Source organism: Aedes aegypti, chromosome 2 (genome assembly GCF_002204515.2).
Source record: "Aedes aegypti strain LVP_AGWG chromosome 2, AaegL5.0 Primary Assembly, whole genome shotgun sequence".
Lineage (NCBI taxonomy): Eukaryota > Metazoa > Arthropoda > Insecta > Diptera > Culicidae > Aedes > Aedes aegypti.
In genome coordinates, this window is record NC_035108.1 from 169,337,521 (window position 1) to 169,365,469 (window position 27,949).

The following is a 27,949-nucleotide window of genomic DNA, read 5'->3' on the forward strand; positions in this document are numbered from 1 at the left end:
CCCTTCTTGTAAAGGATTATACACATATAGCGTAAATTATTGAGGAGAGGCCAAAGGTCCACTAAATATATGTGAAAATTTCAAATGTACTGTAAGGACGCCATTCACCGCTCATGCTCCATTCATCGCTCATTGAATTATTTTGAAAAATCAGAACTAATTTTCGCAATAAAAGTCATCAACATGTATTAGTATACCAGAATGGATTGTATCAGAATGAAATTCAAATAATTTAATATTATATATTATTTATAGAAAATAATTTTAGGCTGTTTAAAGCGGTAAACATGAGTTGAACAATGATTTTATAATGGCAGATCGAAAAATGCTTGTTAGCTGCCACGCTTTAATATGTTGATGTACTATAGTACAAAGATAACAATCAGCTAATGAAAGTAAATTAATTCCAACTAGTTGTGTATATAGAGCCTCATACTTAGGATGAGCGGTGAATGGCGCCCTACACATGTATCATTGGCATACATGTTGTTCGGTACCATTATACGTTGTTCACATTTCAACTTCTTTCGTACAAAAACAAATGTTTTGTCTTGCATCTAGCGCAAAAAGTCGATTAAAATATCGAAAAACCGATTTTTGTCAGAATTTAATGTGTTGAAATACTGTTAAATGAGCGGTGAATGGCGTCCTTACGGTACCATTTACCGGTAATCTTAGATAAAGTTGGTGTGAATACACATGGATATGATTAAATCGTGTTCATGAAATGTTTACGAAGATAAAGTTGTGGCGCATTTTATGTTATATATTTTATTTTAAATTTAATTTACATTTACATAATGAAATTAAATACTGTTTTATTTTAACAAAACAGAAAAGTGGAATTATTTTTAGAGCTTGAGCTTGATTGGTCGCCCGTGGATGCTACTCCAGTATCGCCAGCTCAGCTGCACTTACACAAGGAACCAACCGAATGACTGCTTGGGACTAACAGGCATCCTCAGTGTATAAGTGCTGGTGATCTTCTATTTTTTAGACGACAATGGTGCCTGCCACGTCAGAATGCAGACCAATGTGGGGAAAGGGGAGGAATCGATGATGCATTATACTGGCTCCCATGTAGACCGTATATACCACTGCATCTACGCCAGTTCATGGGGGAGTGTTTGGATTGGGGGAAAGGCAAGGCAGAGAGGTTTGCTTTTGTGGTTAGCAGACTGCCTATGAATCAGGCGTAAGGAAAGGCATGCGCGTGGATGAATGGAAGCGTTAGGGAAACGGTTTCTTGTCTGTCTCTGGTTCTAGCTTTTGCTATGAACGAATAGTTTGAGTGTGTTATATTTAAAATGGAAGATAGAATCAAGTGAGAGATATACATCTAAAAAGTACGAGGAAGGGTGTCGATCTTACCCACAGTGTCGGTTTTACCCTGATTACCCCTATTTCCATGAGTCGATGGTCCCTTCAATATCGACTCATGGAGGTTTGACTGTATCGCGAATCCAAAGGACGTTGATCATTCGCGACCGCTACTAGTACCGTTTTCATTGATATTACGGACAGCTTCTAATTCCGGACACTGTACTTTGTATGGGAAACATTTCATTCGAAATGTTTCAATTTGAACGGCAATCAAAAGTTCACACTTTCGAGGCTTGTTTTAATGAGCATTTTTCATAGATAGGTATTTATGCAAATTTATAATGCCCAGCTGGCTCAGACAGCTCTTTAGATGAATGACTATTTCAAATGATGATTCGATTTTTATATTTATGATTTTTATGGGCTGTCCGGAATTTGAAACAAAGTGTCCGGAATATGATGCAAAAGTAAGAAGGCGTCCGGAATAAGAATCATGAAAAGGCTACACATTTATATTTATTTAAAATTGTTCATGAAACGGAATAAAAATCTTCACCCACCAGTTAAAGGCTCGATAACGTGAAGGAATCATATAGAATGGTTTATTTTATATGCTTTATGATGAGTTATACGCCACTGAGGCCTTAAGTGTCCGTAATATGAATCAAAACGGTACTTTTATCTGCTTTGGAACTAAGGTGCAGCAAAAAATGAAAAGAAATCAAAAATAGGATTTTTTATAACAGTGCATTTTTTTCACTTAGTAGACTTCAGTTAAACAAACTTTGTCACTCTCATATTTTGCTACCATTTATCATTATATCTTCTTCCGATTTTTACACTCATCCTCATTGTTCTCTTACTCTAGCTGGTCGTTATCTAATGTCAAAAATAGCTAGTAGTGCTTGAAATCAAGGATTAAAGATAAAAGGTGTTTGAAAATCCACCGTAAGTACATTATTCGCCGCTTCTCAATATCTTCATGAAAGTCTTATCATTCGTAAAAAATACTATACATCCTTTTATATTTTTACCGACTTGTTGTGAAAACAGTGCCCAGTGCGGACATGATTTTGAGTCACTGTGTTTGAATCTTTGTGCGCATCAACTAATAACAGATTAGCTTTCACACCTAAATCCCAATTGTCCATTCAGGATAATCTAATGTTATCCTCTGAATGGTATTATGGTAGTCACACAGGCAATTATCACTTCTTAATATCCTCCACCAGCACCATTATTCAAAAGAGAAGAGATTAGAAGCCTTACGCCACCGCCTGCTGCAATAGAAGTTGATACACTCACTTAGAACTCGGTAAATATCCAATTTAGCACATCATATAGCAAGCGTGAAGCATTACAACCGCCATCCATATTTATATACGGGTATCATTGTGACCAGGCCACACAGAAAAACTAAGGTGTCAAACATAGTGTTTCGTGATGTCTTACAATTCCACGTTTCGTATCTACACACATTAGTTTTCTATTAGTCTGGATAGAAAAAGCTATCGGAGATAGTGGCAGCCGGGACGTGGACAGTAAGCAATGGATCTCTTGCGTTCTACCGCATTTGCCTGAATGTAGCTTGTGGTTAGTTATATACGGTGATCCAATGATTCGGGTGGTGACCGAGAGGCAATAGAGGTTTGGTGGATTTGTTGGTCTTGGTTTCGCTTACGTTGTGCATGGGTGTAATACGACACTTGAAACGGCACTAATTATTATGTGGAAAAGTGGAAGTTTGTCCTTTGCTCATCGGCCAGTGGCTTGGCGTAGAAGGAAACCAACAGGAAATTGTAATTTCACACCCGAACAATTAGTGCACTGAACGAACCGTGAATAGCGAGGCTTTGGCATAATTTTTGGACAGCTAGAATTAAGTACATGGACGTAGCCTGGATTCCACCAAGGAATTAGAGACTATTATGGGTACAAAAACCTCTAAGTATCCCATCCCCCATAAATAGAAAAACTTCTTGTTTTTTTTTCAGGAATCTATGCAAAGATTTCTTCGAAACCTATTTAATGTATTTGTTTTGTAATTTGCCATGGATTGCACAAAGTACTCGTGAATAAATTCCACTTTTGAATTGCATTAGGAATCTTCCCCAGAATTTGTCTACAAATTATATCTGGGATACTACTACTACTATTTTTTTAGGAATTAATGTAAGATTTTTTAAGAATATCTATCTAAATTCATATTGTAAACCCTTGTTTTAAGATGTTCACAGGATATTATACTTCATGAATGTCTCATTGAATCCCTTTCTTGATGAATTTTTCAGTAAATTCTTAGGTTAATGCACTGCCCATTTCTGGATGGTCAACGTAACCACCAGCAGAATTAACCTTCAAGTCGCTTGCGCCACCTCTAAATCTTAATATTATTGGCTCAAAATTTTAGGTTTCTCTTTTCATGTGATTTGAATTCAGAAGAGCATGAGAATTTTTGGTTTTGAGAACTATCGAAAAATAAGCCGCACCCTATTGTACATGAGCATGAGCATGAGCAGCAGCAGAGCATGAGCATAAATGACCGTACAATTCGTAGTTGCTACTCCATGATTGACTAGAGCAATCGAAGTTGCACAGGGATTTAGTGAATCTATGACAAAAGGTCGAAAGACAAAAGGCCGAAAGGACAAAAGCTCGAAAGACAAAAGGTCTAAAGGACAAAAGGTCGAAGAACAAAAAAGAAAGGAACAAGGTCGAAAATCTCGCCTATTACTTTTCCGGTAGCTGTTCTGTATCCCAGATCCTGGCTATCAATCGGTGTAGACAAGTAGCCAACCTGTCCGGGCCCATTATAATAAATTCCTCTAATACCATTATTCCCAGCTGCTTTGTTGTTCTTGAGCTGTTGGATAGCATCCTTAACTTCACCTATTGTGGGAGTTGGCACGTCTCCCTCATCCGCCGTACTGATGAAGCCATTCCTCCTGCTGCCTTGGTCTTCCTCTTCTGCGTCATTCAGGTGTTCATCGTAGTGCTGCTTTCACCTTTCAATAACATCACGTTCATCCGTCAAGATACCTCCAACCTTACCCCGGTAGATTTCGGCTCGCGGCACAGAGCCTTTGTCGGATGCATTGAGTTTCTCGTAGAACTTACGCGTTTCTTGAGAACGATACAGCAGCTCCATCTCTTCGCATTCCAACTCTTCAAGGCGGAACTTTTTATTCCGGAATAGATGGGGCTTCTGTTTGTATCGTTCCACGTTTTGATGGGTGCCTTGCTGCAGCATAATCGCCAACGTTGCATTCTTCTCGTCCAAAACCGTCCGACACTGCTCGTCGAACCACCACCTCCAACGAACCCAATGGCATCTTCCGCTGCGTTGTTAATGGCTGCTTTGACATTGCTCCAGCAGTCCTCAAGAGGGGCTTCGGTGAGCTCTCCCTCATCCGGCAACACTGCTTCCATGCTTTGCGCGTAATCAGTTGCAACTTCGGGTAGCTTGATTGGTTCCAGATTGTACCGTGGCGGCCAAACGTTATTTAACCATCACAAGGTAGGTCAAAGGGGCCCAGATAGCCGTAGCGGTAAACGCGCAGCTATTCAGCATGACCATGCTGAGGGTCGTGGGTTCGAATCCCGCTGGTCGAGGATCTTTTCGTAAAGGAAATTTTCTCGATTCCCAGGGCATAGAGTATCTTCGTACCTGCCACACGATATACACATGCAAAAATGGTCAATCGGCATAGAAAGCTCTCAGTTAATAACTGTGGAAGTGCTCAGAAGAACACTAATCTGAGAAGCAGGCTCTGTCCCAGTTGGGACGTAATGCCAGAAAGAAGAAGAAGAAGGTAGTGGTCAGAATCAATGTTTGCTCTGCGATAGGTTCTGAGGTCGATAATGCCCGAGATGTGTTTTCAAATAATCAAAACGTGGTTGATTTGCGAGTTAATAGTGTACAACACCGTTTTATCGGGCGAACAAGACGGGGTTGGTGGTCTAATGGCTACCGCTTCTGTTCCATAAGCAGAAGGTCATGGGATCCATCCCAGCCCCGTCTCTTTCCTCGTCATTTGTAGTTGTATCTTTCACTTGCTTCTGTGCCTAACTCAAGCAAGAAAATTGAAGTCTAACGATGTGATTTCAACTCGTTCGCCGATTTATTGAAGAACCTCTTTACGCACGAACTTTTGCTTCATACATGCACATCATCCCTAGAATGATTGTAGTCTTTCCCTTGATAATTGATTGATTTTTTCGCCGGTAGTGCCTGTCTTTCCCTTTCTATAACTACACCTTAGGATATAGGTTATTCTCCAATGAAACAAACGGTGCTGCTCGAAGAAGAACGAGATTTACTGCCTCAATTGTTCCCAACAGCCCGTAATGAACTCGGTCGGTTTGTCGACTCAACGATCAAATCCAATTTTGTGTTCCGTACATATTTAATCACTGGAATGGAATCTAGGGAGTCGATGCCGGTTATGGACCCTTTGCATATTATGGACCCCCTACAGAAAAACATAAAATTAACACTCAAAGCAACTTTATTCCTATGAAAATCTACCGGGGGAACTTCGATTACATTGTTAGTCAGCAGTTTCAGGCAAAATATTTGGTTTGAGACGCATAAATGCAGATATTTGAACAGTTTTGTAAATGAAACCACACAAGAGGGTCCATAATACGCATTTCTAGGTGGGTCCATAATAGGCTCGTCGGCAGCGAGCCGGATTACATGGGAATCAAATGGAGGGTCCATAATACGCAACGTCAAATTTGTAAACAATCCTATTGTGGACCCCGGGAGGGTCCATAATAGGCATTCGGACAACAGTTTTTCAAATGCATATTTCGCTGGAAAAATCTAATGATTTTGTATGTTTCAAAGACGTACTATGAAGTAAAGACATTGAATTTGTTGTTAGACTCCACAAAAAGTATATGCATCTGAGATATCATTGCGGAAAAGCGTCTAGAATGAATTTCAGCTACTAAGGGGTCCATTACTAGCATTGAAACCCTATTCTCCCATCATTCTTATGTTTCTTCCGGCAGTTTTCCTCTCAGCATGCTTTTCTCCATTTCTGTCCACCCTTTATCGAACCAAGCTACCCACACGTTTTTATAGGGCGAGAGACCGTCCATTTACTTGGCTTGTGGATTCCTGATGGGGACTGAAGAAGTTCGGATAGTTACCTACTACAAATGACCAAGCCTACCATACGCTTTCCAACACTAACTCCATATAAGGTGTTCTCAAGTTTTTTGCCACAACTCACAGCTTGTTGAACAATACATACAAAGGGTTTCGTTCCACTTCGTCGTAAGCGCTATTATTCGTCGTATCAAGCTTAAAATGTTCAACAACGGCGGTTATTCCAACTTACCTGCAACATAGATTCATTTTCCAAGTGTATTTTTGTGAAAGCTATCATGGTTTATGCATTTGCACACCAAAAACGCAATAAAACTACTGTATTTCGTTAAATAACTTCAGTTCAATTATCCATTTTGCAGTTTTTCACCGAAATTGCATGGACGAACACGATTTGAAAGAAATGCTTAACCTGTGGCTTAACGATTGACCCAGCCACACCACTTTATGATACAAGTTTCTTCCCGCCCCCCTGTGTGACTTACATCGCCGGGCACTCGCTATGGAAAAGCTTCGTACTTCTTCACTGAAGGATTTCATTCTAATCACACGCCGTAAAACTTCTATAATTAACGAAATTTTATGAAATTTCCTCACCGACCGCGTAAAATTGAGAATGTCAACAAAGTTCAATCCGTCGTACTGAGAAAAAAAGCTTGAGCGCATCAATGTGTGCGCGATGCTCGACGTAAAATACGATTCCTTTGATTGTGTTGTTTTCGCTGCACTACTGTGAGCAAATGCCATAATTGTACGGTCAAAATTAAATGTGTTCATATGTTTGGGCTGAATTTTTATGACGAACGATGATTTTTTGAGGAAATTAGTATATTCCATCATGCTGAAGGAATGGAGGGAGATGCCCGTAAAACTATATATTCTAGTAAAACATTTTATTATAGCGTTGATATGTTGTGTTTTAACCACTCACTATATCACAGTGAGCCGTAAGTTGTGAGACGAATCTGGAAACTGATTGCGACAGAAATGAAAACGATACGACGGATTGCGAATACGACAAGATGCATTTTCTTTGCATTATTCCCAAAAAGAGATCAAGATTTATCAAAATCTTATTGTACAATGTTGAAGCCGTTTTGAGAAAGAATAGTTTGACATCAGGTTGTATCAGCATCAATCACCACAATACTGGGAAAATTGCAGTTCTCACTTATCAATGCTTAATACGATGGATACTAGCACATCACCCTACTTGTATTCGAAAATCGACCTCGGTAAATGGTTTTACTGAGAACGCAGGGGCCTTCCTTAGCCGAGTGGTTAGAGTCCGCGGCTACAAAGCAAAGCCATGCTGAAGGTGTTTGGGTTCGATTCCCGGTCGGTCCAGGATCTTTTCGTAATGGAAATTCCTTTGACTTCCCTGGGCATAGTATCTGCCACACGATATACGAATGCGAAAATGACAACATTGGCAAAGAAAGCTCTCAGTTAACCCGTATAGGCCTGAGTGAGAAAAAACTACTTAAAACTCTCACCGCTCAGCTAGTACTAAACGGATTTGAATTATTTTTGTCAGTATACTGGCACACATATCTAGTTTCTAAAAGTGGCCAAGGGATTTCGGGAATGTTCATGTGTCCGGAGTTATTCAGGTGGGTTACTGGGTCAGGTCGGCTGAAAAGGATGGTGTTCTTCTGTGCCCCTGGAGGTAGGTAAATTTCAAGTTGCAGATAATTTCCTGAATCGGCTATAATGTGGCCACTATATCAAGGAATTTGAGAAAAACGCATCAGCGTAAACCTGTTGAAAAACATTTGAATTGGATAACCATGTGTCCTGCATTTGTTTGACCCCTGAAATAACCCTTTTGGGTAACCAGGATGCCTCAAATTTACGACAAAGTGGTCAATTTGTATCTAAACATATGTGTCAAGCCCGTGGGAACGTATTTCAGTAAATTGTTATGTTTAATCTCTACTGTAAGAGCATTGAAACGGTTTAGTATCCAACAAATCTATAGCCGGTTCTCTTGGGCATTAAGCCCGAGTGGCTACATCCAGTACATTCTAAGCGGTGCTTACCTCTTCATTTATAATGTTGAATATCAGATCTTAATGATATATGCAAATTAAAATGATTGCTATTGCAAATAAATAAGACAACTTGGCGTGTCCCAAAAAATAGCCCTTTTTTACCCGACCTGACCTAGTGACCCACCAGAGTATCTCCGGCCACAGGAACATTCTTGATATTCCTTGGCCACTTTTAGGAACAAGATATGTGGTCCAGTATACTGACAAAAAATATTTGAATCCGTTAAGTATTCACTGAGCGGTGAGGATTTTAGTATTTTTGCTTTCACTCAGTCACTCAGGCCTATACGGGTTAATAACTGTGGAAGTGCTCATAAGAACACTACGCTGAGTAGCCGGCTCTGTCCTAGTGGGGACGTTAATGCCAAATAGAAGAGAATGCAAAACAAGATATTATTCTTTTTTCTGGCATTACGTCCCAACTGGGACAGAGGTTTCCTTGCCAATTGACCACTTTTGCATGTGTATATCGTATAGCACACTGGGGAATATCGCTGTTTCCGACGGCCAAAACCTCTAGTACTCTGGATATGCAACCTAGAGGTTTGGTGTACTCGACAAAGTATTTTGGAATAATTTGTACTACATTTTGACTCTTTCGGATTTGATCTAGATAAGTGAAAACTGATCTAGATTAGTTTTATCTTTTATTAGAATAGTACTTAGCAAAACAAATTCTTCTGCAAACTTGTCCATTGAGGTATTTTTGACATTTCTTTCGAAGACACTTAAACAAAAAAAGCAGCTTATATCTCGGTAATTATTTACCGAATCTCGGTTAAACTTAAATCGAGATCGCGGTAAACGTTTACCGAATCTCGGAAACGTTCGCCGACATCTCGGTAACAAATTTGAATGGCTGATATCTCGGTAAAATATGAAAAAGAAAAATACCGAGATCTCAGCCGTTGGGTAGCGAATCGTTTTGCTGAGGTCGGTGAAAGTAATTGCGTTTTCGGTTTATAATCTGGGTCAGAGATGACCCGACTTGCAATAAACGAACGAAAACGGATCCTGGTTCGAGTCAAACTGACTGTGTCATTTTTACATACGAACTGTCAGTCAAACAATTTCATGAAATTTAACTCCTTTGAATGCAAAAATACAAAACTCGAAAACGTATTCATACAGACTCAAGTGAAAAAGTATACAAACTTGCTTTATCGATCCTATGTGTTTCGCAGGCGAAATTCTATGCGTAACGCTCTGAACCAACTCGATTTTTCACTTTTGGAACGTTTAATTTCCGGATTTACAAAACGACGAAAGTAAGATTTTCAACTTTCGCAACCTAACCACTACTTTCGCCGGCCCGTTGTATGGAGAGACAAAGTGACTTAACCCCGAATCAAAACAAAACACTACTTTAGTCGATTTTACACTGGTAGAAAAACGTCGCTAGTAACTGAATAAAACGGCTTATAATTTTGTCATAAAATTCTTGTGTGAAATAATAGGAACTCCATAGCTTTCTAACGCGAGCTGATTGTATGCAAAATTTAAGAAATGTACACGTCGAAAAAATGTTAAAAAGGTGATTCATTTTAAAACAGTTTTAGAAGACAGGTTGTGATTGTTCTGAATTAATTTTCTCAAAACCGTATGGTAGTTACTTACGTCGATTTGAAAAAGTAATCGAGAAAAGAAAGTCTCAATAGCGATCTAATAAATAATGCTGAATGTTTTCGTAACCTTCCCAGACTACTAATGTATTTCTATAATAGTTCATTTTGATAATTACAGAAATGTTAACAATCCATTTTTGACAGTTGGATCCCGCTCAGGTTGGATCGCAAAAAATCGGCAGAGCGAACCTTGTTGTGTTTGGGTAGAACCTGGGATGGATCCGGGTTCGACCCGACTCAATAAAAAAAATGTTTTGACAGCTGTTAGTACGGATCCGGGGCGAAACTAGGTTCGCCCCAGCAATAAACGAAAACGCCATAAGTGTGTATATGAATGGGGCTCTTCACTGTTTTGATTTTGTGTAGGATTTTGACGTTTACATGCCTTGTTGTTTACTATTTTTTTTTTTGGAAGAGTGAAAGAAATAGGATGATTTTTTGTGCAGAGCCCCATTGTTCATGATAACACACCTAGAGTAATGCGTTTGCACCTAACTGTTGTCACAAAATAACTTTTGATTTAAAAGCATTTCTATGGAGAATAGATAAAAAATCGATTTATGTGAACAATTTCCATTTTTTTTCCGTTTTTAGTGGATTAAAATGTTTCTTTTTATATTGCGCATTCACGTTTGCATCAGATTATCTCAACGTGTTCAGTGCACTTGTTATTTGAACTACAAGGAATAAGTGTATCGAAGACGCTATTATGGTTGGAAGTTGGAAGGAACTCGAAGCTGCTATGACACTTTGAAGAATCTCCTAATGAAGATCATATTATGTTATTCACGATTTATAGCAAAACAGACGTGAAAAGCGGTCAGTACTTGTTTTGAAATTTTAAAATAAAAATCTGTACAACAGAGTGCAAAAATAAATAAATTTCTTCCAAAAAACTATCAAAGTTCGCTCGTTTTACGGTATCTGGTTTTATTATGTTATTTGGCATAATTTGAAATTGTGGGTTTTTCTTATTTTTGTTTGGAAATCTCTGCACTGCTTCAAGGAACACACATAACAAGCGCCCATTATGAATTCATTGGAAAACGGCTCAATGAGCGCTGGGCGATGTGTGGAGCTGGGACAGATGGAGTGGGATAGTTATGGCTGGGGAGCAGATTGATTCGAATGAAAAGTGCTGACGAGGGTGACCGACCTGTTATTGTTAGTAGCATTGTACTCAGACGCTCAAGCGAGTGCCTGCAAGGATGGGAAGCTTTTTGATGTGGAAGTTGATTTTCTGTCCCAATCGTTCTTCTATAACTTGCACTAGCTTCACATCCATGCAAGTGTGCGTATGTCTTTTACTGATGAAACTTGCTAGCGCAAATGGGGGACAATGAACCAAACTGGGGTGAGGGGAGGTCTCCACACTAGTTTGTCAGTTAAGTGCTCAATCGTTTGAATTTTTGTGATTGGAAAAGTTTTTTTTATACTTGAATCGGTGTTCGTTCACCGGAGAACTAGTCCAAATTTAGGGAGCATCTTATTTTCTTCGCTACCAGTATATGGTGATAGCACTAGCCAGTTTTCAAGTGTGTATTTCTTGCTGGCGCCATAAAGTATAGCACATCTAACCTAGCAGTGTATGCCATAGGGAATGGATTCATTGTTTTGCACTGGGCTTGTCTGAAGACACGTGTATTGGAATGTGGACAATAGCGAACAAGCATGCGTATTACAAAGGCAGATAAATTATGCGTTTGTTTTGTTATGCCCAAGAAAACCAATCTATATTAAATTGAAAAAAATAAAATAAAATGGCATGCATTAACATTGATAATTTGATAACTTACTGGGACGTATACATACATACATAAATACATACAGGAATTCACTTAGGTAGGACGCACAGGAGTTGGTCATAAATGTTGTGATCTATATTACGATCGCTTTTTATGTAATGTGATGGTTTCTTTTAAAAAATTGATATTCTCAATCCTATTAGCTTGACTTTCAATTGTTTATGAGTTACACATAAAACAAACATCGATTACTTGACATAAAAATTTCTTTGCCAACGAAATATAATATTGAAAATGTTATTTAAATTCGTTAAATTCCATTGTTGAAGCAAGAGGCATTACAATAACAAAATGTGAAGTTGAATGCAATTCTGTTATTGTAGAAGACGATTTAAAACTCTTGAATCGTCATTAAAACGTAAGTAAAAGGTAATTCCAAAGTACCCACCATCCTGCTAAGACGGTGTTTGGCGAAAGAAGTTAATAACCATTCATAGGAGAAGGTATCGACCGTGATTGTTTTATGGCTGTAGCGGTTATGCGACTCAAAGCTAAAGGGAACCTGTAGAAGCAAATGATGGAAAATGAATAGGTGGATCGGCGTCGCAAGGGAGCGACAAGATTGAAATTTGATTAAATTTGAGCAAGCCATTTCAAAGTCAGTAAGCATCGAAGCGTCCTGTATTCTACCTAGCTTCTCTACTGGAGAAGGGTTGGCTCAAAGCTTTGAGTCGCATGACCGCTACAGCCATAAATAAAAGAAAAAACAAGTTAATAACCATTTCTATGAATTGAGAAACAAAACTATCTATCTATCTATATAAATAAAAATGGAATGGTGTTTGTATGTCACGAAATGGCTTGAGAACGGGTGATTGGAATTACATGATTCCTCCACAGTTGAATTCGCCCGGAGCTCCGACGTGTTTGTGAGAAGAAAAAGTTCAGGAAAGTCATCAGGATAGTGGGAAAAACGGGAGAAAACTAATCTGTCATTTTCTACACGGGACTAGCTTGGCGTTTTTAAACAGCCTACTTGATGGCATGACGAAGTTTGCCGGGACCACTAGTCTATATAAATAAAAATGGAATCGTGTTTGTATGTCACGAAATGGCTTACGAACGGGTCAACGGATTTGAATGATTCTTTCTCAGTTTCGTTCGTCAAGGGTTCCGACGTGTTTGTGTGTATAAAAATCCCAGGATATTCACCGGGAAAGTCGAAAAAACGAACGCCAACGATACTGTAATTTTATATGAGACGATCAAAAGCGTTTTTCAACAGCCTACTTGATGGCAGGACGAAGTTTGCCGGGACCACTAGTCTATATAAATAAAAATGGAATGGTGTTTGTATGTCACGAAATAACTTGAGAACGAGTCAAAGGATTTACCTGATTCTTCCACAGTTAGGTTCTTGAAGTGTTCCGACGTGTTTGTGTGTTTAAAAAACTCAAAATATACACCGGGAAAGTCGAAAAAACGAGAGTGAATATAACTGTCTTTTTGTATGAGACGTCACATGGCGCTTTTCAACAGCCTACTTGATGGCAAGACGAAGTTTGCCGGGACCACTAGTAGATAATAAAAATTTTCAATGGGTTACATGCATGGCCTGATTCGCTACTCATCGCACAGTGCTCTAGAAAAATATTTATATTGCGAAATGCATCTAACTAATTATTTCTCAAAATTGGAAACTTTTTTCGAAAAAATATTTGGTACCGGTTGTACGTAATGATAATGACTATCACGCCTAACAAATATTTTTTCGATTAATACTTTCATTTACGAGAAATTTGAAGTTAGATGCCTTTCCCCATACAAAATAAAACGAGAAAACTTCTGCTGGTCAACTGTGGACAAGAGCAAAGTAGGTAATCCATTGGACCCTAACCTATGGCTCAAAAACCAATTTTGACGTTGAAAGAAATAAAAACGAAATATTATTAATAAATGTGGCTCTGCATTGTTTCGATTTTTTTCATGGGATTTTGATCTTCTACTGGCCTTGCTCTTTACAAATTTTCTGAAAGAGTGAAAGAGAAAGGATGATTTTTGTACAGAATCCTATAGCGAAACAGCTCAAAAAGTTGGTACACCGGGGGCGCACCGACCGTTATTATCAGAAAAAAAAAAATCTCCATCAAATCTGTGCTTAGCAGTCGTTTTCCATAGCTAAGCTGCACTGCCCATAACTGCATATTTGTAACATTCGACAAAAGTAGGCATTGAGTAAATTGAATACCAAGTGTGCATTTTATGGAAGTATGGGAGGAGACTAAAGTTTCTAAAAATTACCAGGAACTCAAAAGTGCTTATTAGAGGCTGATATTTTGTACAACTCATATCGCATACTAGGTGAATTGTCAGAAAATAATTCTGATAGAAATTTCATTGCTATCACATTACTAGGCCCATTTATAATCTCAATGTGACTGTTATGCGGTTATAATTACCAATGAGACAAAACCACTTGGTATTTTTTTCGAATTTTCTAGAACAATCTCACAGATTTCAGTAAGTTGATCGAAAGTATTTATCATTTGATGACTCTCCATGGTATTAACTCAATTTTGTCAAAAATGTCGAATGTGACTGTTTTGCAGTTATGGGCAGTGCATGTCTTGGCGAAATTTGAAAAAAAAAACGTAGGGCCCATTTTGAAGTTACGCACTTTTGATTGTATAAGTCCACACATTCAAAGGAAATCTGAGATATTCAAACTGATTTTTAATGGTCGTGATTATCAGAAAAAACAAACCATCAAGATTTGGTTCAAAGTAGGTACAGTGGGATTCCGTTTTTGACAACAAAGTCGAATTTTCCCTTTAATTTATGTTTCTGAAAAAGTAAAGCATTTCATAATGAATTATTGACTGCAGTCAAAAGGGCAAACATAAACAACTACAACTCATGATCCATCAATGCGGCTCGTAATTTTGTAGAATACACAAACAAGCTTTTATCATTTTCAACTTAAATGAGTTATAATTGAGCTTGATATATGTTTTACACTTACCTTATGAAATCAACGGAAAATTACAGGATCCTGCTATGAAACCTCAAGAGCCTGACAGGAATCTTTAAATGGCTGTAAGTAATCTACAGGAAAACGCTAGGGCTCTGAAGCATCTTGCCCTGGATTCTCCAGGGTACAGTTAGGAAACTCATAGCTCGTAAGCAACAATTTGATTATGTTGAAACCCGTATCCTTGATTAAAAACCTTGTACAGTATTCTAGATCGTCTCTTAACAAATGGCACATTGGAATTCTTAAAAAATAATATACAATGTAGTAAAATATACACTCTTTTTTGGATTATATGTTGACACTTCTGCAATTCACTCTATTTGTGTCTATTACTGCCGTATTTGTATCTATTACTGAGTTGTCGTGAGTCATAGACTTTTTGTTGCTTTAATGTGCCTGTGCTCGTGTTTTTTAGTGTATCATATACTGGCAGACTCAAGTGGGCTGGTCACTCAGTATGAATGCCAAAGAGATTGGTCTCTAGTTCAGATTCTGTTGGAGATTAATGGCCTCATGAAACGTTGCGAATGCATGATCAATGACCATTAGACTGGCCCTTAAACAAAAAAGTTGTAAAACTCAACGGGGCACCCCCTAGATATGTGCCTTAGGGTAAGAAAAAAGCTCTCTCAAAATTTCAACTCATTTGGTTGCTCCCCCAGCTGGCGCATTCAATTCAAAGTTTGTATGGAATATTCGTCTCAAATATATTGAAAATTGACCCTATTTCACTGTTTCGTCTCGTACACTAGTTAATCGCGTTCAATTGAGCCCAGAATGACAAATTCACTAGTTGATACGCTAATGAACATAGTTGCCGAAGGTTGTATCTGGATTTAAGCTCATTTTTATTAAGCTTTCAGTTGTCGAAAGTTAGGCTTAGATCAGCACTCCCGTACAATCACACATGTGCATGCACCTTGTGCCGCAGCTCGCCCAGCGTCATAGGTGGCTATGATGCGCTTAGTGGCTACCACCCAGCTAAGTTGAAGGAATACTATGCAATATTGCAAATCTACTTCAGATAGTTAAAACACCAACTTTATCAATTTTAATCATCATACAACCTTCTACAATATTGTTTGCTATAGTATCAAGTAGTGTTTTTGACATTCTGGGTTCAATTGAACGCGATCAACAATTTTCCTGACTCAAACAGGAGATGATGTGCTGTTTCCTATATGTTGGAGCTGAAAATCCCATATTAACTTCAATTCAATTGCGCCAGCTCATGAAACGACCAAATGAGCTTTCAGGAAGTCTTCCTCTAACCCTAAAGAATAATCCTGGCAGGTGCCCCGTGGAATTATACAACTTTATTTTTCTCCCATACTAAAGTGGGCCAGTCTAATGACCATCCTGAAGTAAGTAAGTGCGTACGGGAGCCCTTAGTAGTTAATGAGATTTGGGGAAATATCGACGAAAATGGAACTCTGGAATTTAATCGGTGCGTAGTTGACCTGCTATTCAGATAAATAAAGTTATAGACACGATAATATTTACAAGAAATTATAAATTTTAATGGTATTCGAAAATGTTGCCTAAAACGGATCCATTTTGTAGTCGAAATCGGGGGGTGCCAAAAATGGAGCACGCCAAAAACGGAATCCCACTGTAGTTTGAGTTATTTGTAATCTCTGGGTGGAGTTTTCAATGTAAGATCGTCGAAATTTTGAGTTGCGCCCTTTTTGAAGTGCAACTATTATTATCACTAACTTTAAATTCTTTAAATTAGGCATTCTAATACCTGTAAGCATGTTCAAATGTTTTCAATAACACATTGCATTTACATGCCGTCAAAGTATTTCACAATTGATTGATGTTTCATAGGCTCCAGTGATATAATGCATTATGGAGCCAATTTTGTATTTTAATGATTAGTCATAACATATTATTATAATCCAACTTGCTGCGCCTGGTTGTTCTGGCTAACTTTGTACTGCCCAAATCTTAAACCTCAATTGCTAAGTAATGCAACTATTGGTCAAACTATGGCACTCTAGATCAATATCAATACTTTTGTGATAATTTGTAGCATACATTACAACATTTAGATTTCTCACAAATCTATGATTTTACCTGTGACTTTCGCGGTCTTTTCGATCTCTCAAACATGGATAAATACAGTAGTGAAAGAATTATATAAATCAATCAACTCATTCTCAAGCCAGCCCGTGAAGTGCAAGCCCCAATGCTTGAAGTACGTTTAAGAAAAGTATGAAATATTTGATATTGATTGGATTCATTGATTTTAAAATCATAACACTTACAAAACATAATGTTACATGTCATCCACAAATCAAGATTTTCAACTTCTACCTCAAAACCCCGAATTTCATTACCCCAAATTTCATTAACCCGAAAGTATTCAATTTATAATTACCTTGTATGATATTGCCTCGTGATAATGGAATTCGAAGTAATAGCATTCTAGGAACTGAAACACGAGGTTATGGTCTTCAGGATCATGGTATTCGGGGTAGTGGAATTCAGAGGGGTGAAATTAAAAAAAAAAGCATAACTTCCAGTTTTGTTACCGGAAAATCTTAAATTGTTCTACGGTCGTGTTGGTTACCTGCTAATATATCTAGCATAACAGGGTTGGAATCTTACACAAACAGATAATTTATCTGTATACAGTCTGGTCTCCTATTAAACGCATTCCTATAACGTGTACTCCTATAAGACACACCGGAGCGTTATAGGAGACCCAGGGCTTATGGGATTTCATCACTTTGGGGGTGTTGTTGAATATCTTCTATGTCAAAAGAGATAGCACAGTACTGTCTTCGGCGAAGTTTCAGTGCTAAGTACGATCTACCTTTAGGAGTTGAGGATCATCCTTTTAGTTGAGAACTTGGCTTAATTTTAAATGTTTCTCACCTATAAAAAAACTGTTTAGTAGAGTAAGATTGATTTTCGTTTGTCTACGCTAATTATAGCAACGGGTGAGTCTTATCTTCACAGGCACAGTTTGCGATCGAGAAAAATGAAAGTACATTCAGGTCTCCTATTAGGCACATGGTTGGGGGGCGTAGGAATCTGCGTTATAGGAGACCCAGGGCTTATGGGATTTCATCACTTTGGGGGTGTTGTTGAATATCTTATTGAATATCATCCTTTTAGTTGAGAACTTGGCCGGTAGAGGCGCTTTTTCTGATTTGCACTATATGAACCATGAGGGATGAGAATGCAAAATTTTGTAACATATGTTATCTCTAGATCCTGATGTTTTGGAAGGTTGGTGTCTTCGGAAGAGTTGTTCTGTAGCTCAAGGGCTGACATGAGGTGGTCATTCTAATACAGAATCGCCACCAGGCGGCGCTAGTGGGCATGGAATTTTTGTTTTGCGCATAGCTCAGTAGCCTGACCACTTAAAAAGATGGCGTCTTCGGAAAAGTTACTAAGTATCACAAGGGCTAACATTATTTGAGACGAAAGTTTCGAAATTTTGCCACTAGGTGGCGCAATATGAGCATGGAATTTGCCACTAGCGCCGCCTGGTGGCGGAATTCTGTATCAGAATGACCATCTCATGTCAGCCCTTGAACTACTGAACAACTCTTCCGAAGACACCAACCTTCCAAAACATCAGGATATAGAGATATCTTATGTTACAAAATTTTACATTCTTATCCCTCATGGTTCATATAGTGCAAATCAGAAAAAGCGCCTCTACCGGCCAAGTTCTCAACTAAAAGGATGATATTCAATAAGATATTCAACAACACCCCCAAAGTGATGAAATCCCATAAGCCCTGGGTCTCCTATAACGCAGATTCCTACGCCCCCCAACCATGTGCCTAATAGGAGACCTGAATGTACTTTCATTTTTCTCGATCGCAAACTGTGCCTGTGAAGATAAGACTCACCCGTTGCTATAATTAGCGTAGACAAACGAAAATCAATCTTACTCTACTAAACAGTTTTTTTATAGGTGAGAAACATTTAAAATTAAGCTCTGTATGTACTAAAATTTGATGTCCATGCAACAAAATAATAACGGATGTCAACCACGTGGTTTTATCGGGTTCAAGAAAGTGATGTCTTAGAACATAATAGTGTTTTTGGGCCTTCCTTAGCCGAGTGATTAGAGTCCGCGGCTACAAAGCAAAGCCATGCTGAAGGTGTCTGGGTCCGATTCCCGGTCGGTCCAGGATCTTTTCGTAATGGAAATTTCCTTGACTTCCCTGAGCATATACGATATACGAAAGCAAAAAGGGCAACTTTGGAAAAGAAAGCTCTCAGTTGATAACTGTGGAAGTTGAGAAGCCGGCCTTGTCCCAGTAGGAACGTTAATGCCAAGAAGAAGAAGAAGTGCTTTTGGTTGACTATTCATGAATTGTGATCATTCACCTGTTTAAATCGATGTTGAACCAATTTTGGGACTTTCAAAAACAGGCAGAACTATAACGTAACTATGTGAAGACTCTGTAAAAGAAGTACGTCCTATTCCAATGACGTCAACAAAAGCTTTCATCTAATGGGAGTCAGCAGGATCCATTCAGTAAAACACCAAATGCTGCACACAAGACATCATTGAATTGCACAAACAGCATGGGTATCGGTATTCGACAAGCACGCATCAGGACACTACGCCTATAGTTCGGTACATGTACACCTAGATGTACGCGCGCTAGATGCTTTGTGTTATACTGTACTGTATAGGCTGCGCCCTTGCTTTCGTGCCAAAAGTTTCACCCGGGGAGTTCCGGCCATAATGGCGATGTCTGGTGGAAAATCAGCATGACGTGTACTACAGCGAAAGGCTTCTGCTCCCGCTGCTACGACAGTTCCTCTGGCTGTTTTCTATGTAGATGCCATGTACCTACGTATACGATCGGAAGAAAAAAATAAAGTTCGATGCCAAAAAGCTGGTAAATTGGAAACAGGGAGACTGCAACGGGAAATTAAATCGGGTAGATACATTTCAATGTGGGGTACCAGTGGTATCAGTGTGGTGGGAATGTCGTTGAGATTGCTGCTTTATGGGCCATTTTACAGAGAAACTACCAACCGTTTGCAACCCCAACCAGCCAGCAGAATTCAGCCTGCCAGCATCAGCTTTTACTCATGATGTGATATTGAGAATGACGAAAGGAAGGAAAACTATAATTTACATATCGCTTCGTCAGGGTTTTGGAACGAAAAATATATTTTGAAATTGTTTATTTCAGTTTTAATTAAATTGAGTACCTAGCCTTCTTAAAAGGGCAGTGTTCATCGAGCACTTCTACGAAAATTAATTACAATCAGTGTATATATTCATGAATTCACGTTTTGTCTGGCTGAAACCGTTAGTGACATTTTTAAACATGTTTAATTGATTTAAGAATCTTTTATAGAAAAATAAAACCAAACTAGAGTAGGTATCCTAAATTACTTTATTTAATTGAATTCAAAATTGTAGCACTTACCTACCTACTTTGACATATTGAACTTACCCTGGACCCTGCGTTAAAAGTGTATCTTACATTCAAGAGAAAAAATATAAAATTTGCATTCTGTCTTTTTTTTTAAAACTGCTTCCCTTCGATCATTTTTTCTTAGTTTTTCAACGCATTTTTAGCTTGTGTACCGATTTTCAATCAGATTTCGTGATTTGTCGTTAAAACGTTGTGTTTATTTGAAATATATTTGTAAATAAGAGAAACTTAAGGGTAAAGATGAATCGAAATCTTTTGTTCGAATGAATAAATGTAAAAAATAAGTTTTTAAATTAATATTTGGAGTTATGACTCCCAGGGGCGACCCTGTATTCGTATAGTTCTATGGTTTATGATGCCATCCATATTTCTGGCAAATATGCATTCTCTTCCACCGTACCCCTACACTTCATTCCCCACCAGGCGAGTGCACTGAAAACACTAGAGCAATATTGGTTTCGACGAGGACACTGAAGACACCAGGAAATGCAAAAGATGAAAGAAAATGAATGCTTTCTTTTGGTTGAACTTGTGCCACACTGCCGGGAAGCGTGTAAGAATGCGACGGAAATGTGCAAAGTTTTCGAAAACGGCCTAAAATCCGAGTGACAGAGTGGCTCTCTGAATGGAACGATAGACTATGGGAACGGAAGGGTTGCACAATGCAGATGCGGAATGCAGATATTCCAGAATCTGTACTAAGAGGTCAAAGCATCCTTGAAGTTGACAGCATGGACGTAAATAGATACAGTCAAGTGTGAGATTTTTTTGTCGGGACCATAAACAGAAAATTGTGTTTATGAATTCGTGGTTTGGTAAAGAAGCCGCAATGTGGTTAGTTGTCACAGCGTATGAACATAAAAAGGCGGGGATAGATATGAGTTACAACATACGACAAACTTGGCACCATTTCACTTTTTTTTTGCGAAACAAATGCTGTTTTGAATGATGAGATACTACTTCTCTAGAAATTTATTGTCGGTAAAGATTATGTGTTTTTATTTCTTCAATTTGGGATTAGATGCTGTCGAATGTGAGAAGTACAATTGACCTCTTTTATTGCCCGTTCACATCATGTTGATTTATTACACCAAAAGTTATCAACAATTATAACACCATTTCTAGAAATGTCACGTGATCGCGTTTATGCTGAATAGATATTTGATATGTTTGCCACGTCGTTTTGTATCCAGCACTCCTCTCTGTGGCAATCAAGCTACTATATTTGTCGCGTTCAATCGTAAAACGAACCGTCATTTTATGACTTTCCATGTAGATTATTGTATCCCGGTTTTGTATGAGTAACGCGCCTTTCGAAGAAGTGCTAAAGCCTACTGAACCCATCTGGAAAATGTTATCTAATCAATCTTCTACATCTTCTATTTCCTATATGGGTCTAGCAATTTAGAACCGAAATTGACAAAAAAAAATTGAGTGGGATTTGAACTCTGATCTATCGATAAATCTCGGTCATCTTACCACGCAGAATTAAGTGAGTTAAATTCTTTACAAGTTCTGTGTTGCTACTCGAATGAGATTTCATGGCATTTTCGTCGATCAAATCCGATTACGTTTTAAGCGGAATATTGTTGTAAAATGGATGATATCAAATTCTCTTACGTCCGATTATTGATGCATGGTCAAACATTACGTTGACCGATATTACTTATATTTTGCTTCTTTGGTTGAATTATGGACCGTCAATATTCCACGTTAAAAATTATGGGAGGACGGCCGGTTTAAATGGAACATCCACGTGAACATTGTTCATTTGACAAATGAAAATTAATGTTGATTGTTCATGCTTTAAGTAATTAAGGATATTTATAGTAAAAGTGTTTCATACAAAAAAGTTGCATGTTGGAAAAATCGATTTAAGCCAAATTTAATCTTACAGTTTCAATTAAATTATAACTGAAAAGAAAGTTAAAGTCAACTTTTGCATGCTTGGTGGATTAGATCACAAAAAAGTTTGATAAATCATACTTTGAATTTCATGTAAACATTAACGAAAACAGTGTTTTTCAAAACTTTGACGACCTGCAGCTAAAAATTGTGACGTGCTGGAACATTTCAGAGAACGGCATCAGATACAGCAACCCCAAATCTACTAGAGACACATAATTCGATCCTTGAGATAAGCAAAAATGTCATTTTTGGGGATTTTTTTTTATTATCAATACAAATTATCGAAGGGTCTCAGATTTTCATGAAACTTTTTCCACAGGCAGGGCTCATGGATATATGAATAAAAAAAAATTGAGAAAAATTCAGGGTCGCCTATTTTTCCGGAAAACTCAGGTGGAAATTTTTTGTTTTCCCTTGACACTACTTACTTTGAAAAATCATAACTCAAGAACGAAGCATCGTAGAAACAAAGTTTTTATATGAAAATTTAAGCAAATTTTTTCAAAAATCCAAAAAAAAATATGAACTGGAAAAAAATTTTCCACAAAATTTTCCACCGTTGGGAAAATTCGTAAAGAAAAGCCGGAAAAAATATGCCCGAACTCGTGGAAAATTTTCAAAAAAATATTTTCGAGAAGGTAATTTTATAAGCTTAAATCACTGAAATTTTTGGAATGCACTTTTTTTTTCGTTTTTGAGTTATGGCCAATTTTGTGAAAAATGTCCAGATGTGCCATATAAGACTTTGCTTTGAAAAATCATAACTCAAGAACGAAACATTGTAGAAACAAAGTTTTCATATGAAAATTTAAGCAAATTTTCTCAAAAATCCAAAAAAATATGAACTGGAAAAAGTTTTCCACAAAATTTTCCACCGTTGGGAAAATTTGTAAAGAAAAGCCGGAAAAACTATGCCCGAACTCGTGGAAAATTTTCAAAAAAATATTTTCGAGAAGGTAATTTTATAAGCTTGAATCACTGAAATTTTTGGAATGCATTTTTTTTTCGTTTTTGACTTATGGTCAATTTTGTAAAAAATGCAAAGATTTGCCATACATGCCTTTTCGTTTAAAAATCATGACTCAAGACTCATCATGGCTTGTCGAACCGGATTCAAATTATCTAAAAAATATGAAATTTTTGAAATGGAATCAGTTTCCCAGGACATTTTTCACTGTTTATGAAAACAAATAATGAAAACCCGATTAGCTATTCCAGCTTTCAAACAAAGTATATTTGAAAAGAGCGATCACTAAGATCCAATCCTACAATATTTTTCAATACGCTAAGCGTAAGAGAATTTGATATCATCCATTTTACAACAATATTCCGCTTAAAACGTAATCGGATTTGATCGACGAAAATGCCATGAAATCTCATTCGAGTAGCAACACAGAACTTGTAAAGAATTTAACTCACTTAATTCTGCGTGGTAAGATGACCGAGATTTCGTTTTACGATTGAACGCGACAAATATAGTAGCTTGATTGCCACAGAGAGGAGTGCTGGATACAAAACGACGTGGCAACATATCGTGAAGTGCTCCATTACCGGTTCGACAAGTCATGATGAGTCTTGAGTCATGATTTTTAAACGAAAAGACATGTATGGCAAATCTATGCATTTTTTACAAAATTGGCCATAACGAAAAAAAAGTGCATTCCAAAAATTTCAGTGATTCAAGCTTATAAAATTACCTTCTCGAAAATATTTTTTTGAAAATTTTCCACGAGTTCGGGCATAGTTTTTCCGGCTTTTCTTTACGAATTTTCCCAACGGTGGAAAATTTTGTGGAAAACTTTTTCCAGTTCATATTTTTTTTGGATTTTTGAGAAAATTTGCTTAAATTTTCATATGAAAACTTTGTTTCTACAATGTTTCGTTCTTGAGTTATGATTTTTCAAAGCAAAGTCTTATATGGCACATCTGGACATTTTTCACAAAATTGGCCATAACTCAAAAACGAAAAAAAAAGTGCATTCCAAAAATTTCAGTGATTAAAGCTTATAAAATTACCTTCTCGAAAATATTTTTTTGAAAATTTTCCACGAGTTCGGGCATATTTTTTCCGGCTTTTCTTTACAAATTTTCCCAACGGTGGAAAATTTTGTGGAATTTTTTTTTCCAGTTCATATTTTTTTTTGGATTTTTGAAAAAATTTGCTTAAATTTTCATATAAAAACTTTGTTTCTACGATGCTTCGTTCTTGAGATATGATTTTTCAAAGTAAGTAGTGTCAAGGGAAAACAAAAAATTTCCACCTGAGTTTTCCGGAAAAATAGGCGACCCTGAATTTTTCTCAATTTTTTTTTATTCATATATCCATGAGCCCTGCCTGTGGAAAAAGTTTCATGAAAATCTGAGACCCTTCGGCCCAATTTGTACGATAATAAAAAAAAAATCCCCAAAAATGACATTTTTGCTTATCTCAAGGATCGAATTATGTGTCTCTAGTAGATTTGGGGTTGCTGTATCTGATGCCGTTCTCTGAAATGTTCCAGCACGTCACAATTTTTAGCTGCAGGTCGTCAAAGTTTTGAAAAACACTGTTTTCGTTAATGTTTACATGAAATTCAAAGTATGACTTATCAAACTTTTTTGTGATCTAATCCACCAAGCATGCAAAAGTTGACTTTAACTTTCTTTTCAGTTATAATTTAATTGAAACTGTAAGATTAAATTTGGCTTAAATCAATTTTTCCAACATGCAACTTTTTTGTATGAAACACTTTTACTATAAATATCCTTAATACGTCTAGTCTGCAAAGAGCAATCCAGTTCAACTACAGGCTTTAACTTGTAACAAAAACAAAACTTTTCCTAAATATATCATATTATTTTGTTAAACGTTGTAATGAAAAAAAGCCTAAAATATGTTAAATGCAAAATTACTCGAAAATTGTAGAAAAAATAATAATTAGACGTAAATTTATGTATTTGATTCAATGGAATCTAATTGTTTCTGCAGATAAATTGAAGTTACCAACTCATAAATACTTAACTGTTTGATTGATTACTTAAAGCATGAACAATCAACATTAATTTTCATTTGTCAAATAAACAATGTTCACGTGGATGTTCCATTTAAACCGGCCGTCCTCCCATAATTTTTAACGTGGAATATTGACGGTCCATAATTCAACCAAAGAAGCAAAATATAAGTAATATCGGTCAACGTAATGTTTGACCATGTATCAATAATCGGACGTAAGAGAATTTGATATCATCCATTTTACAACAATATTCCGCTTAAAACGTAATCGGATTTGATCGACGAAAATGCCATGAAATCTCATTCGAGTAGCAACACAGAACTTGTAAAGAATTTAACTCACTTAATTCTGCGTGGTAAGATGACCGAGATTTATCGATAGACCAGAGTTCAAATCCCACTCAATCTTTTTTTTTTTGTCAATTTCGGTTCTAAATTGCTAGACCCATATTTTTGTTTGCCATCGGCTAGAACTGTCAATCGAAGAAAATCAAGAGTGATTCGAGAATGACCCAGAAAGAGAGAAATAGTAGAGTAAATCAAAAATCCAACAGTCAACCCAAAATAAATCGAGAATAGGTCAAGAAGTATTTTTAAAGAATACAAATCTCCTTCTTCATGGCATTGCGTTCAAACTGGAATAATCTCAGCTTTATAAATCTATAAACATGTTCACAATTTTTATGTGAAAGCTTTCATCCATAGTTGCAATTTTTATATTCGTACTAGTGGGCCCGGCAAACTTCGTCTTGCCATCAAGTAGGCTGTTGAAAAACGCTATGGATCGTCCCATACATAATGACAGTTCCGTTCACGCTCGTTTTTCCGACTTTCCCGGTGCATATCCTGGGATTTTTTTACACACAAACACGTCGGAACACTTGACGAACAAAACGGGAAAATAATCATTCAAATCGGTTGACCCGTTCGGAAGCCATTTCGTGACATACAAACATCACTCCATTTTTATTTATATAGATATCATGTGGCATTCACATAAATGTTCAGTGAATTTCCAATACAAAAAGATCTTGGAAATTTACAGGAAACCGACCCTAGACACTTTCATCATTGCTTTTATTGATAATTGCAGAAGTAGTGTGAATCCTTAGAATATTTTTTTTTGTAAGAATTTTCGATAGTTTTGTTGGAGTAATTATTTAATTCAAAATATTAAGATTCAATTACTTTTTGAAGTTTTGAAAGCATTTAAAAAAAAACGCTGAAGGAATTGTGAAGGAATTTGGAGAAGACTTCTGCAATGATTTTTATGGATGATCTGGCTAAGGAATTTTTGGAGCAGCGCGAAGTTCTCGAGTTCCCCGAGGGCATTTCTAGAGAACTTCGCAAGTGTTCTGGTAGGATCCATGGAGCAACAGCTATTAAGATTTTTGTTTATAGTAATATCTGAAAGTTTCGAATAATTATTGATGAAATCTCTAGAGGAACCACTCAATTTTTTTGAAGATAACATTGGTTAAATTACTAAAAAGTTGGTTCTGAATACGCTGCTGCAAACATCATTTTGAAGACTGATGCCACTTGGATATACAGTCAGTGACATAAGTTAGTAACCAAATGCTGTTTTTCCATACAAAATGCTCAAGTTTGGGGTGCTGTATCTCAGCTTACCGTGCTGGCATTAAATTAAAAAGTCTCTCGGTTACTTACTTTTGTCTTTGAACAACCCTCTGAAACTCTATGGAAAATTATTATAATGTAATAATTCCTTTACAGGAAAAATTTCAAGTTATTTGTAGTTCGTCATCCAAATTTCAGCCAATTCGGACTACCAGAAGCTGAGATACAGCACCCCAAACTTGAGCATTTTGTATGGAAAAACAGCATTTGGTTTCTAACTTATGTCACTGACTGTAGCTCCGAATAATATTTACATGATTCGTAATACAAACATGGCTGGCCATATTTTCCGGAACCAGTTTCACGGAAATGGTCATATTTCTGGAGGTTTTTAAACGAATCTTAATGCGTCTGCCGGCATTTAACTTCCTATTAGTTTCAGTTTCTAGGAAAATTGTAAGCATCTATACAACTTCACACCGCACAAAAATACAAGCGACAGAAAAAAATGCCATTTTGACATGACTTCGGAAAATCCGGAATATCTCCGGTGTGGCCAATATGCATGGCCAAGCAAATTCCTGAAACTAGACTAAATTTGCCGTCGACTGCTTTCGGATGCATCCAATTTCATCAATTTTTCATAAAGTTATAAGCAATTATTTTAATTTAGGCAAAATTTTGCCTATCTCAATCATTTTGCCTATCCCCTGTATAGAGAGCTAGCAAATTGTTCAAGCTGAAAACCTGATCGATTGTCACTCGCTGAAGGTGAGCAATCGATTAAGTTTTCGTGGTGAACAAATTTCGAGTTCTCTTAATTTGTGATCATGAAAATTTAAAGTATGACTTCGATTCATCTTGGCGTTAAGGTAAAGATGAATCGAAGCTAAACCCTAAATTTTCAAGAGCACAAATATGAACAACCGAACATCCATTCAAGCTGAAAACTTGATAGATTAGTCACTCACTGGAAGTGAAGGTGAAGTTTGAGGTGTGGCTTCGATTGTACATGTACATTGTACATGTACATTTCACTTTAAGGAGATCCCGGAGAAAGCATTCAAGGAATTCTTGAACAATTCCAGGAGAATCATTTATAGAAACAACAATTGAAGATCCTACAGAATTCCAGAAGAACA

The 27,949-nt window shown here is 37.3% G+C and overlaps 1 protein-coding gene across 8 annotated transcripts in view; it reads left to right on the forward strand.

The window, feature by feature from the left end:
• LOC5572202 (potassium voltage-gated channel protein Shab) overlaps nt 1–27,949 on the forward strand; it is a 365,295-nt gene that overhangs the window by 10,647 nt on the left and 326,699 nt on the right. The gene's annotated exons all lie outside the window — the stretch shown is intronic.